The sequence below is a fragment of the Medicago sativa genome, chromosome 6, assembly GCF_051527215.1.
Source record: "Medicago sativa cultivar Bolivia chromosome 6, Bolivia_mono, whole genome shotgun sequence".
In the NCBI taxonomy this organism is placed as follows: Eukaryota; Viridiplantae; Streptophyta; class Magnoliopsida; order Fabales; family Fabaceae; genus Medicago; species Medicago sativa.
This window is the reverse complement of record NC_140754.1, coordinates 31,012,551-31,027,670: the sequence shown is the minus strand read 5'-3', so window position 1 is coordinate 31,027,670 and position 15,120 is coordinate 31,012,551.

Genomic DNA, 15,120 nt, shown 5'->3' with positions numbered 1-15,120 from the left:
TGCAAAAATTCCATAATTTTTTTTAGATGTTCTTGATATTTTTCTTGACCTTTTTGTGATATCTTCATGTGTTAAAACTTGAGGAAAATATGTGTAGTATTTCTTGTTATTTTGTTTACGTTTTTGTTAAAACTTGTGAATTTCTTGTATTTTTTTTTTTTTGAGTATACAAGTCCTTTAAAAATTCCTAAAAAATTCCTAGGTGCTTTTGATCATTTTCTTGATATTTTTGTGATGTTGTTTTGTGTTAAATCTTGATTAAAAAATATGTGGTATTTTCTAGTTAATTGTTTACTATGTTTGTTAAAATTTGTGAAATTTTATATGTTCTTGTGTCTAAAAATTCTTTAAAAATTCTAAAAATTTTCATACACATTTCTTGATAGTTTTGTGGTATTTTTGTGATGATTTTTGCATATTAAAATTTGGAAATAATAATGTGTTGATCTTCTTGCTATTTTGTGATGTTTTGTATTAAAAATTTGTGAAAACTCGCTTGATTCTAGTTTCAATTTCTTGATAAGTGTTTGTGACCTATTCCACATGATTTTGTTAAATTTTAGCCACTGTTTGTATGTGTTTCTTGCTGCATGTGAATATATGTAATTAGTTTCTTGTTTTACAAGTCATGTAAATGTGTGTATGTGAAAATAAAGTGCTAAGTGTACCTAAAAATATGTCATGATCCTTAACTTGAATATGCCCTATAATTCTCACACTCATAATACAATGAAGTCTTTGAAAAATTGCTTGTGATAGGAGAATTATAGGTCATGTACTTATTGAGAGGTTATGGTGAATTTTTACTACATTTTGGCACTTTATTCTTGTCATTTTTACTACTCTTTGTTTAGTATCTCCTTGCCTATCTTTCTATCATTTTATGCCTTATTTTCACTAACCACTCTACTTCATGTTTCATACATCATGAGCATTTCATCCTCCATCTCACATTCTCATCCTTTTATTTCTTGCAATTTAATTTCATGCGAAAATTAGAATGTAAAACTTAGGAATTTTTGTAATATTTTTCTTATGTTTTTTTAATTCCTTGCAAGACCATAGAATGTATCTAGGCCAATGATGTAAAAGGACAATGGACTCTAATGATGTACACCGACACAAGCACCGACACATGCACACACATCACATAGATGTTTAGATGTATGTTTAGGATTGTATGTTTAGATGAATGCCTAGGATTTACACTTAGGAAAAATCAATTTTTCCAAAAAACTTGAACAACATCACTCAAATTATTTTCACAATAAACCTTGGGATCCAAATTCCCATTGTATTTTCTCTTTTAGTTTCTTAATCAAATTTCAATGAAAATTAATCATACTTAGAGTTCTTTTGCAAAATAACTAATTCAAACCTCACTTTTTTCCTCAATCTCATGCCTTTAAGGGCTCTCAATCTCCATTCTTCAAAACTCCAATTTTCAAACTTAAAATCAACCAACAAAAACAAAAACATTTTTTGGAAGAGAACTACGGTGGATTTGATCCCTTAAACGGGTACGTAGGCAAGGAATCAAAATTCCTTCAATTCAAATAAAATAAAATTTCAAACATCTTCTTCTCCCTCCAATTCTTCACTTAGCAAGCTCTTAGGTTTAAATCAACACTTTCAAGATAGCATTTAAAAATAAAGCGTGCGCGTAGAAAGTAAAGACGGTTCCTATAGGATACTATAGTCGTTATGGGTGCCTAACACCTTCCCGTAGCGAAAACAACTCCCGGACCTCGATTCTCAATGGTTTTGCTTATTTTTTCCCTTCCCAAGAAAAAATGAGATATCAAAGGTTAAAAAGGTTCAAACGTAATCAATGTTTGACACCCGAAAACCAAGATAAAACAGCTGGCGACTTCACTGGGGAGATTCGAGAGTTACGCCTAGTCTTTATTTCCACGCTTGCGTTTTCGCTTTTACTTGCTTCTTTTTACTTTCTTATGTGAATAAATGCTTAAATTCTTGCAAACGTGTGGGGTGAGAATATCAAAAGTCCTACACCCGGGTTGAGTGAACTTAGGATTTAGGGGGGATATAATCGACAACTCATTCCGAGGGTTGCCTCGTGTATTGGATTATGCGATCAATCCCACATAGCTGAGGCATTTTGGGGGTGATGTTGTCGGCGCGTGTTGTCGCGTTTAGGCACTTTACTTCTAATTGTTCTATGACGCTATGAACCGTAGATAACCAAACCCATCCATGGCCATTTTCTAGGATGTAGTGCGGAGGCTAAACCGAGTGTTGTCTCGAATTTTAGTCGTCACGCGATACTACACTCAAGTTAGACCTTCTTATGTGTAATCATGGAGCGAGTGTTTGTCTTGTGGCGCCGTGATATACGTCGGAGAGGTTGTGACTTGGGAACCTTTTTAGAACCCGGTTACTATTATCCTAAAACCCTAGTTTCACCGGACACCGTGTCGACCCATGACTCCTCGACTTTGAACTTCAACCCACCATGTTTTCTCCGAACTTGAACATAAGCATGCATTCATGCATACATGCATAAACCTTTTCCATGCATTTATCGAAGGGCTTAGACAAATTGAATTTGTAAACATTGTAGGAATGGGGAAGACTAAGTCCTACAAGTTCAAGGAAGTGGATTTGGCTAGTTTGAGAGATTTGGCACTCAAGATCAAGGACCCGACTGGTTTCCGACACCGTTACGGGGCTTTACTTACTATTCTCCAGACTAATGTGGATGAGAAGCTTGTGCACACTCTGGTGCAATTCTATGATCAGGAGTATCGGTGCTTTACTTTTCCCGACTTTCAGTTGGTGCCTACTTTAGAGGCTTATCCTTGCTTGATGGGTCTATCTATTGCTAAGGGGGTACCCTTCGCGGGACTTGAGAATCCTCCTACTCCACTGGTTATTGCTAAAGATCTCTATCTCAAGACCACCAATGTCTCCAAGAACCTTGTCACTAAGGCTCACATCCGAGGGTTCACTTCGAAGTATCTGCTTGAGAAAGCCAACCTCAAAACCACTTGTCAAGACACTCTTGAGGCTATTCTTGCACTCCTCATCTATGGGCTTATTCTCTTTCCAAATCTTGATGACTTCGTGGACATGAATGCTATTATGATCTTCCACTCCAAGAATCCGGTTCCTACTTTGCTGGCTGACACATACCATGCTATTGACGATCGATCCGGCAAGGGTCGTGGATACATTCTTTGTTGTGTGCCTCTCCTCTATAGGTGGTTTATTTCTCACCTTCCGAAGTCTTTCCATGATAACCCAGAGGATTGGTCTATTTCACAGTGGATTATGGCTCTCACTCCTAATGAAGTGGTTTGGCTCACTCCAGCTTCTAGAGTCAAGGAAATCATCTTCGGTGGTGGAAAGTTTCTTAATGTACCTCTTCTTGGTACCCGGGGTGGAATCAACTATAACCCGGAGCTCGCCTTGCGACAATTTGGTTTCCCGATGAAAGAAAAACCCATCAATCTTGCTACATCTCCTTACTTCTTCCACTACTCCAATGCCCCCACAGGAATAAGAGAAGATTTCGTAGAAGCTTGGTTTAAACTTCGGAAGAAAGAGGTGAAGCATATGGGTGTAAGGTCCAGCGTTGCTCATGAGGCCTATACACAATGGGTGATAAACCAAGCTGAGAAGATTGGTATGCCTTACCCTTCTATGAGATATGTGTCTGCATCTATTCCTACCATGCCTTTGCCTCTACTTCCACCTACTCAGGAGATGTATCAGGAGCATCTAAGCTATGGAGAGTCGGGAGAAGCATCAGTGGAGGACTAGATACAATGAGGCTGAGAACTTGATTATGACTTTGGATGGAAAGGATGAGCAGAAGACTCATGAGGTTTTGACATTGAAGAAAGAGTTGGCTAAAGCTAGGAGAGAAATTGAAGAAAAGGATAAGTTGCTTATGAGGGATTCCAAGAGGGCTAGGGGTGCCCGTAACTTCTATGCCCGATACTGCAGCTATGAGTCTGAGTCTGAGGATGATGCTTCCACTTCTTATGCTTGAGGATTTCTGTTTCCTGTTGTTATTTCCAGTTGTTATTGCTGTTTTACATTTCGAAGTCTATCCCTTGGCTTAGTATTTCAAAGGGAATCATCTTGTAAGACTTTATGATGTTTGATTGTTTTGTTTTTGATGTTTCAATTGTTTAGTAATGTTTACAAATTTCTAATTTGTCTAAAACCCTTCGATAACACAAAAAGAGTCTTTTTGCATATGCATTAACACATCTCATGCATCATATGCATTCATTGGTCACAAAAGACTTCTCTCGTGCTCATTGCCTCCTGGTTTTTCCGCCGCAGTCTGAAAAGTGGCTCGTGCTCGTAAGGTTTACCAACCAGATAGAGTTCATCAAACAAGATTTTACAAGAGAAGAATCATGGCTAACTTTGAAGAAGAAAATGCTCATCTCCGTGCCGAATTGGCTGCTATGAAAGAAGACTTGGCTAAGGCTCATGACGCTATGTCCACTATGATGGCTGCACAAGAACAACCAGCCACATCTGTCCCAGCTTCTACTGAAGTGATTTCATCTATTCCACTATCTACTGTGATGTCTGATGCTCGGTTTGTTATGCCTAATGGACGTCCTTATGGACTCTCAGCTTTCTATGCTCCTAATACTGCGGCTGGTATCTCTGGTATTGGCAATCAGGGGCAGATTCCTATGACAACTTTTGCTGGTACAAGTACCTCTATGCCCCAAGTGACTACCGTTGGTACCGACCCTGTTGTACACACTGTGCAACAGGTAATTGATGTTGACACTCCGCGTGGACAAGACCCTATAATGGAAGCTATGAGAAGACAGTTAAGAGAGTTGGCTGGAGAACTCCGTGAGGTCAAGGCTAGCCGTAGGAACGGTGTTTCTGCTAAGGCTCGTGATCTATGCCTGGTGTCCCGATTTGATGTTCCTAAAAAATTCAAAGTGCCAGATTTTGACAAATACAATGGAACTTCTTGTCCACATAGCCATGTCATTCGGTACGTCCGAAAAATGGCCAACTATGCAGACAATGATGCTCTGATGATCCACTGCTTCCAGGATAGCTTGATGGAAGATGTGGCAGACTGGTACACGGGTTTAAGCAAAGATAACATCCATACTTTTGAAGAACTTGCTGCTGCTTTTGAAAGTCATTATGAGTTCAATACCCGCTTGAAGCCAAATAGGGACTCTCTTAAATCTTTGTCTCAGAAGTCAGATGAAACCTTCCGTGAATATGCTCAGAGATGGAGAGGGGCAGCTGCCCGTGTTTCTCCTCGGCTTGATGAAGAAGAGCTGACGCAGACATTCTTGAAAACTCTGAAGAAGGAATATAAGGAAAGAATGATAGTCTCTGCTCCAAACAACTTCTCCGACATGGTTACTATGGGAACTCGTCTAGAGGAGGCTGTCAGAGAGGGTATCATTGTTCTGGAGAAGGGTGAATCTTCAGCTAATGCACCAAAGAAGTACGGTAATGGCCACCATAAGAGGAAAGAATCCGAGGTAGGGATGGTATCCGGTAACCAATCTTCAGCTACTGTCGCTCCTATTAATGCTGCTCAGTTGCCTCTGCCCTACCAATACATGCAGTACTCTCAACATCCTTTCTTCCCACCATTCTACCAGCAATATCCTCTGCCACCAGGTCAACCACCAGTGCCCGTTAATGCCATTGCTCTACAAGTACAACAACAACCTCCTACTCAACAGCAACAGCAGCAACAACAGGGTCCTCGGCCCAAGACTTATTTTCCACCAATACCAATGCGGCATGCTGATCTGCTCCCTACTGTACTTGCTAAGGGACATTGTGTCACCAGACCAGGCAAGCCTCCGCCTACACCATTGCCTCCCAGGTTCCGACAGGATCTCACATGTGAATTCCATCAGGGCGCTCAAGGCCACGATGTTGAGGGTTGCTATGCCCTGAAGTATATTGTAAAAGACCTGATGGACAGAGGACGGTTGCCTTTTGAAAATAGTGTTCCTCATGTTCTTGACAATCCACTTCCAAATCATGCCGCAGTTAACATGATCGAGGCTTTTGAAAGAGTTCCTGTTCCTAGAGAGGCTCCCATGTTGAATGTCTGTAATGTTGTTACTCCTTTGGTACCGCTACATGTAATACTCTGCCAGGTTTCTTTGTTCAATCACAATCATGCTTCTTGTTCGGAATGTCTTCAAAATCCTATGGGTTGTTGTGTGGTGCAAGATGATATACAGAGCTTAATGGATAACAAGCACTTGATTGCCAGTGATGCATGTGTGATTGTGCCAGTGTTTCATGATTCTTCAGTTGAAATTACATCTCAGACAAAGAATGTTGATCCTTTAGTGATCAGGTTACTTGGTCCGGTATCTTATGCCTCTACAAAAGCAATCCCTTACAAGTACGATGCAACCATGATTGAGAATGGAGTGGAAGTGCCTCTGGTATCCCCAGCTACGGTTGATAATGTTGCCGGAGAAATTACAGCTCTGAGAAGCGGAAAAGTCCGTCCACCCTTGTTCCAGAAGAAGGTGGTCACACCTGTTGCTACAATAACTCCGCCAGTTGCTCCTCCTGTTGACACGAGCACCGGCCCATCAGGCCAGTCTATTGAAGAGTCTAATTTGGACGAAATTCTGAGGCTTATCAAAAAGAGCGATTATAAAATTGTTGACCAGCTGCCGCAAACTCCGTCAAAGATATCCATCTTGTCTCTGCTCTTGAGCTCAGAAGCTCACAGGAAAGTATTAATGAAGGTACTGGAACAGGCTTATATTGATCATGAGGTCTCCGTAGATCAGTTTGATGGAATAGTGGGTAACATTACTGCTTGCAACAACTTGGGGTTTGATGACGATGAACTCCCCGAAGCAGGGAAACACCACAACTTGGCTCTGCATATCTCAGTGCACTGCAAGTCTGACATGATATCCAATGTGTTGGTGGACACTGGATCGTCCTTAAACGTAATGCCTGAGTCTACACTGAGACAGTTGAGTCATCATGGAATTTCTCTACGAGGAAGTAGCTATTTGGTTAAGGCTTTCGACGGATCTCGCAAGGATGTTCTTGGGGGAGTAGACTTGCCAATTACCATTGGTCCTGAGACATTCCAGATCACTTTTCAGGTCATGGACATTAACGCTTCTTATAGTTGTCTCCTCGGAAGACCGTGGATTCACGATGCTGGGGCAGTAACTTCTACTCTACACCAGAAGCTCAAGTTTGTGAAGAATGGTAAGCTTGTCACGGTGCATGGTGAAGAAGCGTATCTGGTTAGCCAAGTGTCATCTTTCTCTTGTGTTGAGGCAGGGTCCGCTGAAGGGACGTCATTTCAAGGCTTGACTGTTGAGGGTGCAGAACCCCGAAGGGCTAGTGCTAGTATGGCTTCATTGAAAGATGCCCAGAAAGATGTTCAAGAAGGGCAAGCTGCTGGATGGGGCAAAGTGATTCAGATTTTGGAAAACAAGCGTAAAGAGGGCCTTGGATTCTCCCCGACCTCAGGCATTTCAACCGGAACTTTCTACAGTGCTGGGTTTATCAATGCTATTGCTGAAGATGCTGCTGAGAGTAGTTATGTGCCTACATTTGTTATACCAGGAGGCACTGTGAGAAATTGGGAGGCCATTGATGTTCCTTTAGTCATGCATGCTTCCATGTAATGTGTCTTGTTGCTCATGTTTTTTGTTTTCAAAATAACAATCCTTTCGCTCTGCCCAAGGCGAAAGTGATATCATTGTAAGGGCATGTTTGTTTCGGCATTGCCGTTATCAATAAAAAGTTGTCGTCTTTCTCACGACTCTTTATTTTTTTACTTTTTAGTGCCTTTTTCTTGGAAATAATGGTAATGCCAGAAAAAACCAAAACATCTGTATTTTCTTATTAATTTCAAAAATCTGCATGAAAAACATTTTTCTAAAATCATCCCAATCATATTATGCAGATTGAACCACAATAAACCCGTTGAACACAGTGACCCTATGGTTCCTCCAAATTTTGAATTCCCTGTATATGAAGCTGAAGATGAGGAAGATGATGAAGAGATACCGTATGAGATCACTCGACTGCTTGAGCAAGAAAGAAGAGCCATTCAGCCTCACCTGGAAGAGATTGAGCTTATCAACCTGGGTACTGAAGAAAACAAGCGAGAGATCAAGATCGGTGCTGCACTCGAGCCAGAGGTGAAAAAGAAGATTACTCAGCTTCTCCATGATTATCCAGATGTCTTTGCATGGTCCTATGAAGATATGCCGGGTCTAGACCCCAAGATTGTGGAACATCAGATACCGACAAGGCCTGAATGTCCTCCTGTCAAGCAGAAATTGAGAAGGTCTTGTCCAGACATGGCTCTTAAGATCAAGGCTGAAGTGCAAAAGCAAATTGATGCGGGTTTCCTCATGACAGCTGAATATCCAGAGTGGATTGCCAACATTGTACCGGTACCAAAGAAAGATGGGAAAGTTCGAATGTGTGTTGATTACAGAGATTTGAATAAAGCCAGTCCAAAAGATAACTTCCCATTACCTCATATTGACGTGCTCGTTGACAGTACTGCTCAATCCAAAATGTTCTCTTTCATGGATGGTTTCTCTGGTTACAACCAGATACGGATGTCACCTGAAGATAGAGAAAAGACGTCCTTCATCACTCCATGGGGAACGTTCTGTTATAAAGTGATGCCGTTTGGCTTGATAAATGCCGGTGCTACCTATCAAAGAGGTATGACTACTCTGTTTCATGATATGATTCACAAAGAAATCGAAGTATATGTTGATGATATGATTGTGAAATCAAGTGATGAAGAGCAGCATGTTGTGTATTTGAAAAAGATGTTTGAAAGATTAAGAAAGTACAAGCTGCGGTTGAATCCTAACAAGTGAACATTTGGTGTAAGGTCTGGAAAGTTGCTAGGCTTCATTGTCGGCCAAAGAGGCATTGAAGTGGATCCTGACAAAGTCCGAGCCATCAGAGAGATGCTGGCCCCTCAAACTGAAAAGCAAGTCAGAGGTTTCCTCGGACGTCTGAATTATATTTCAAGATTTATATCTCACATGACTACTACCTGTGGACCAATTTTCAAATCACTCAGAAAAAGTCAGCCTGTTGTATGGAATGATGAATGTCAAGAAGCTTTTGATAGCATTAAAGAATACCTGTTGGAACCACCTATCCTTGTCCCGCCAGTGGAAGGAAGGCCTTTGATTATGTATCTGTCAGTGTTAGATGATTCTGTGGGTTGTGTTCTCGGTCAACAAGACGAGACTGGAAAGAAAGAACATGTTATCTACTATCTGAGCAAGAAGTTCACCGACTCGGTATACAATGCTTGAAAAGACTTGTTGTGCTTTAGCTTGGGCTGCCAAACGCCTGCGTCATTATATGGTGAATCATACAACTTGGTTGATATCCCGAATGGATCCAATCAAGTATATCTTTGAGAAGCCTGCTGTTACTGGAAAGATTGCACGTTGGCAAATGTTGTTGTCTGAATATGATATTGTGTACAAAGCTCAGAAAGCAATCAAAGGAAGCATCCTTGCTGACCATCTTGCTTGTCAACCTCTTGATGATTACCAGCCAATTAAGTTTGATTTCCCTGATGAAGAGATTATGTATCTGAAAGCAAAAGACTGTGAAGAGCCACTGATCAATGAAGGGCCAGATCCCAATAGCAAGTGGGGATTAGTCTTTGATGGTGTTGTCAATGCTTACGACAAAGGGATTGGGGCCATCATTGTAACTCCGCAGGGGCACCACATTCCTTTCACTGCTCGAATTACATTTGAATGCACAAACAACATAGCTGAATATGTAGCATGCATCTTGGGCATCGAAGAAGCCATTGACCTGAGAATTAAGCACCTTGACATCTATGGAGATTTCGCACTTGTTATTAATCAGATAAAGGGTGAATGGGAGACTCATCATGAGAAACTGATCCCTTACCGTGACTATGCAAGACGTCTGTTGATGTACTTTACCAAGGTTGAGCTGCACCACATCCCTCGGGATGAAAACCAGATGGCTGACGCTCTTGCTACTTTGTCTTCTATGTTTCGTGTGAATCACTGGAATGATGTGCCCGTAATCAAAGTACAACGTCTTGATAGACCCGCTCATGTGTTTACTATTGAAAATATGCCAGATCAAGCTGATGAAAGTGTGAATGATAGAAAACCTTGGTATTACAACATCAAACAGTTCTTGCAGAGTCATGAATATCCACTTGGTGCTTCCAACAGGGATAAAAAGACTTTGAGACGATGGGCTAGCAAATTCCTTCTGGACGGAGAAATCCTATACAAGAGGAACTATGACATGGTCTTGTTGAGATGTGTTGATAAGCAAGAAACTGAGAAATTGATGCATGATGTACATGACGGTACTTTTGGGACCCATGCTTCGGGCCACACCATGTCAAGAAAACTGTTAAGAGCAGGCTACTACTGGATAACCATGGAGCGTGACTGCCACAAACATGCTAAGAGATGCCACAAATGTCAAATTTATGCTGATAAGATTCATGTGCCTCCACACGCTCTCAATGTTATATCTTCCCCATGGCCTTTCTCTATGTGGGGCATTGACATGATCGGAAGAATTGAACCAAAAGCTTCCAATGGACATCGTTTCATTCTAGTGGCAATTGACTATTTCACCAAGTGGGTTGAAGCTGCTTCCTATGCAAATGTAACCAAGCAAGTGGTAGTAAAGTTTATCAAGAATAACATCATCTGTCGATATGGTGTTCCCAACAAGATCATCACTGACAATGGTTCCAATCTGAACAATAGCATGATGCAAGCTTTATGTGAAGAATTCAAAATCGAACATCACAACTCTTCTCCTTATAGACCTCAGATGAATGGTGCAGTTGAGGCCGCTAACAAGAACATCAAGAAGATTGTTCAGAAGATGGTCACTACTTACAAAGACTGGCATGAGATGCTACCTTTTGCCTTGCATGGTTATCGCATTACGGTGCGCAGTTCAACCGGGGCAACTCCTTTTTCTTTGGTATATGGTATGGAAGCAGTTCTCCCTCTGGAAGTGGAGATTCCATCTCTCCGAGTAATCATGGAAGCAAAATTAACTGAGGCTGAATGGTGCCAAAGCCGGTACGATCAGTTGAACTTAATTGAAGAGAAGCGTATGGATGCTATGGCTCATGGACAGTTGTATCAAGTGCGAATGGAGAATGCGTTTGACAAGAAAGTCCGACCTCGTGAATTCAAGGAAGGCGAACTTGTATTGAAAAGAAGGATAAGCCAGCAACCCGACCCAAGGGGCAAGTGGACACCTAACTATGAAGGTCCTTATGTTGTCAAGAAGGCTTTCTCTGGTGGTGCTTTGATTCTTACACACATGGATGGTGTTGAACTTCCGAATCCTGTTAATGCCGATATAGTCAAGAAATACTTTGTCTAAAAAGAAAAGAACAGCGTGGTAGGTCGAAAACCCGAAAGGGCGGCCTAGGCAAAAATGCGCTTCCTGGTGGATCGAAAACCCGAAAGGGCGATCCAGGTAAAAGTTAGGGACAAAAAAAATGAATATGAAAGAGCTCGCTGAGATTGTACGCAACTCAGGGAAGAATGAGCGCCTCGATGAGCCGAAAATCCAAAAGGGCGGTTCATGCAAAAATGAGGTTGACAATAAAAGACAAGTAACTGTATCTGGCAAATCACCGTCACCCCTTGGGGGCATCTGCAACCGTCAATGGTCGTCTTCATCAGAAGCTTCTGTACGTGTGAATTCAAAATTTCTATGAAATGTAGCAGTCATCGTGTTCAATGTACCACCAACCAATAAAATTACCATTTTCCAAGCTTTGTAAATCTGTGGGGTTATGCCTTTGGCTGACTGTCACTCTTCTACATCAATTTGAGCCTGTGCTTTTATTTGAGATTCTATTTTTCTTTCTACTTTCAATGCTATATACGAAAAAATTTCTTTCTATTTGATAATGTCAATGTCTGAAACAAACATTTTTGAAAATTGAAAAAAAAAATTCTGTCTATTTTGAAAGCAAACCTGAGCAATAGGGTACATTTCAATGAAACATGCATGAATAAATGAGTGTCAATGTCTATTTCAATACATGTTTCGAGCAGGTCACTCCCCAGGATGATCTGTGGTCAATGGCAAGAATGAAAAAACAGAATGAAAAAATGAAAAATGCAAATGAAAAGCTCGCTAAGTCGAAAACCCGAAAGGGCAGCTTAGGCAAAAATGAGCACCCCGCTGATTGACAACCTATGAAGGCAATTCAGGCAAAAATGGGGCAATGAAAAGAATTTAATTCCCCGGTGAATCGAAAACTCGAAAGGGAGGTTCAGGCAAAAATGGGATTGAAAAATGAAAAGGAAAGAATGAAAGAATGAAAAGTATTGACCACAGATGCGAACATCCAATGTTTACCCAGCACTGACACGCCTAACAACGGCGACCTGTATCCAAGAATCTTCCAAGGGTCCCTCCTCTACGAGTTTTATTGCCCTCAGCCATGGTCTTGATACGTCTTTCAACGACGGTCTCTCCAAAGAGGATTCCCATGTGAATATGTTGTAGCACGAGCCACTACGTGCCCAATCTTCCGATGTTTTATCTGTCTCTGTGAAACTTCTCTGTCAAACTACGAACCAATCATGCATTTCAAGCATTCATACATGCATAATCATGCATCTTTATGTGCTCATACATTTAATAATCTTGTTATACCATACATACATGTTGCATATCCAATCTCAATTCCAATTTCAATTCAATTCAATTTCAACTGTCAAGTTCAATTCAATCTCAACCGTCAATCCAATCTCAATGTCAATTTAACTCAGTCTCAATTTCCAATTCAATTCAATTCAATCTCAATTTCCAATTTAATTCAATCCAATTCAATTTCAATCTCCAATTCAATCCAGTGTCAATTTCCAATTCAATTCAATTTCAATTTTCAATTCAACCCAATTTCAACTTTCCAATTCAATGTCTATGTCTCTGTGAAATTTTCAATTCAATTCAATTTCAACTCTCAATTCAATGTCTATGTCTATGTCTCTGATTAATTTCAATTTCCAATCACTCTTTCAATCTCAAACTTCCAATTCAATGTCTTTGTCAATGTTAATCCACTCTCAATTTGCTTTTGGGCCAACAAAAATGGTCATGTCTATTTTCAAGTCAAGTCAATATCAACTTACTCTCCATTTGTATCTTTCCAAATCAAATTTCCAATTCGTATCTTGTTATCAGTCAAGTGGCTAGTTCGATCCAAAGAACAGCTTGTACCTGCTTATATGCCTACATTTCTGGTCAAACAGCAAGTTCGATCCAAAGAACAGTTTGTACCCTGCTTATGTTTTGTTATCGGTCAAACGACAAGTTCGATCCAAAGAACAGTTTGCACCTACCTACATGTTGTGATAATTGATCAAGCCGCAAGTTCGATCCAAAGAACAGCTTGTATCATCCTTTTGTCTATGCCTCCAGGTCAAATGGTAAGTTCGATTTAAAGAACCGTTTGTACCTGCCTATCTGTTTACATTCTCAATCAAGCAACAAGTTCGATCCGAAGAACAGCTTGTATCTTCCTATATGTTTGTATCTTCAATCAAGCGACAAGTTCGATCCAAAGAACAGCTTGTATCTTTCTTTATGTCTATGTTTCCGGTCAAGTGCCAAGTTCGATCCAAAGAACAGCTTGTACCTGTCTTGCACTTCTATTCCCGGTCAAGTAGCAAGTTCGATCCAAAGAACAACTTGTACCCATCTCTTGTTTGTATTCCATGGTCAAGTGGCGAGTTTGATCCAAAGAGTAGCTTGTACCTATGTTTTGTCCCCTGCTTTGTCTACCCTGTCAATGTCTACCTAAATCCCCAGTGGTATGACATGCTCTGTTAGACTCCAGTTCGTTTGTCTTGCATTCATAATCAAAATGTTGCATGGCATTCATGTTTTGAAAATCTAAGAGCGTATTTCTATGTCCAAAAACAGTGCAAATGTTAATATTTAAGTATCTTCGTCCCGTCAAATCAAAGACTCCGTCTCTTGACTCTCCGGACAAAGAAACTTAAATAGGGGCAGCTGTTATACCCTAATTTTGGACCTAAAAATACTAGCTCAATTCTTCTTCTCTTGCATTTTAAGTCCTTTAAAATTGTCTCTGATCAATTGCATCGTTCTCTACACTTTATTTCAATGTTATTTGCAAAATTCATGAAAAAGGGCATTTTAGTCATTTCCTATGATAAAATTTCTTTCAATCTCTGAAAAATTGTTTGAGTCTTTTCAACTGGTTTGAATAAGTCCTTATTTCAATTCTATGTTAAAATCCGTTTCAAAAATTGCATTTGAAGTCATTTTGAGTCAGCTTAGCCCCTAGGGGGCATTTTAGTCTTTTCATGTGTTAAAACCCTGTGTAATTTCTAAAATTTGTCTCTGAGTCTTTTAATTTTGCTTGCATAAACTCTTGCTTTAATTCCATGTCAAAAACCATTTCAAAATTGCATTTGAGTCGTTTTGAGTCGTTTTAGCCCCTAGGGGTATTTTGGTCATTTCACACGAAATTTCGGCAGAGAGAGGTTACTTTAAAGTACCTCATTTAAGTAATTGGTTCGTTTTAGTCCGTTTTGTCATTTTTAATCGTTTCACTTTACGTTATTTTCAAATTACATTTTTTACCAATTTTATTTTAATTGCATTTTTAAGTCCTTTTGTGATTTTGCATTTTAGTCCTTTTATTTTAGTTAATTGCAGTTTGGTCCCAAGTTTGTTACAAGTCCAGTACACATGTCAGTCTCTCATTTGTCCAAGCGCCACATGGCATCATTTCATTGGTCCAGGCATTACTGCATCAGCTATAAAGCTGACACATCACAGTCAAAGGGTCAACACACCATTCACTTCTTGCCAACTCACCAGAAACACAATCACAATTTCTCTCTCCACCAAAACAGAATCAAAACCGAAAATCCTCAAGAACAAGGATGAAGATTCATCTTCATCCTTGAACCCTAATCCACCAAATTTCCCAAAAATCCTCATAATCCGTCACTGATTCACCAAGAATCATCCATCATCAACATCAATAGATTAAATTCAAGCATTCGAACTCAAGTTTCACGAAAACCG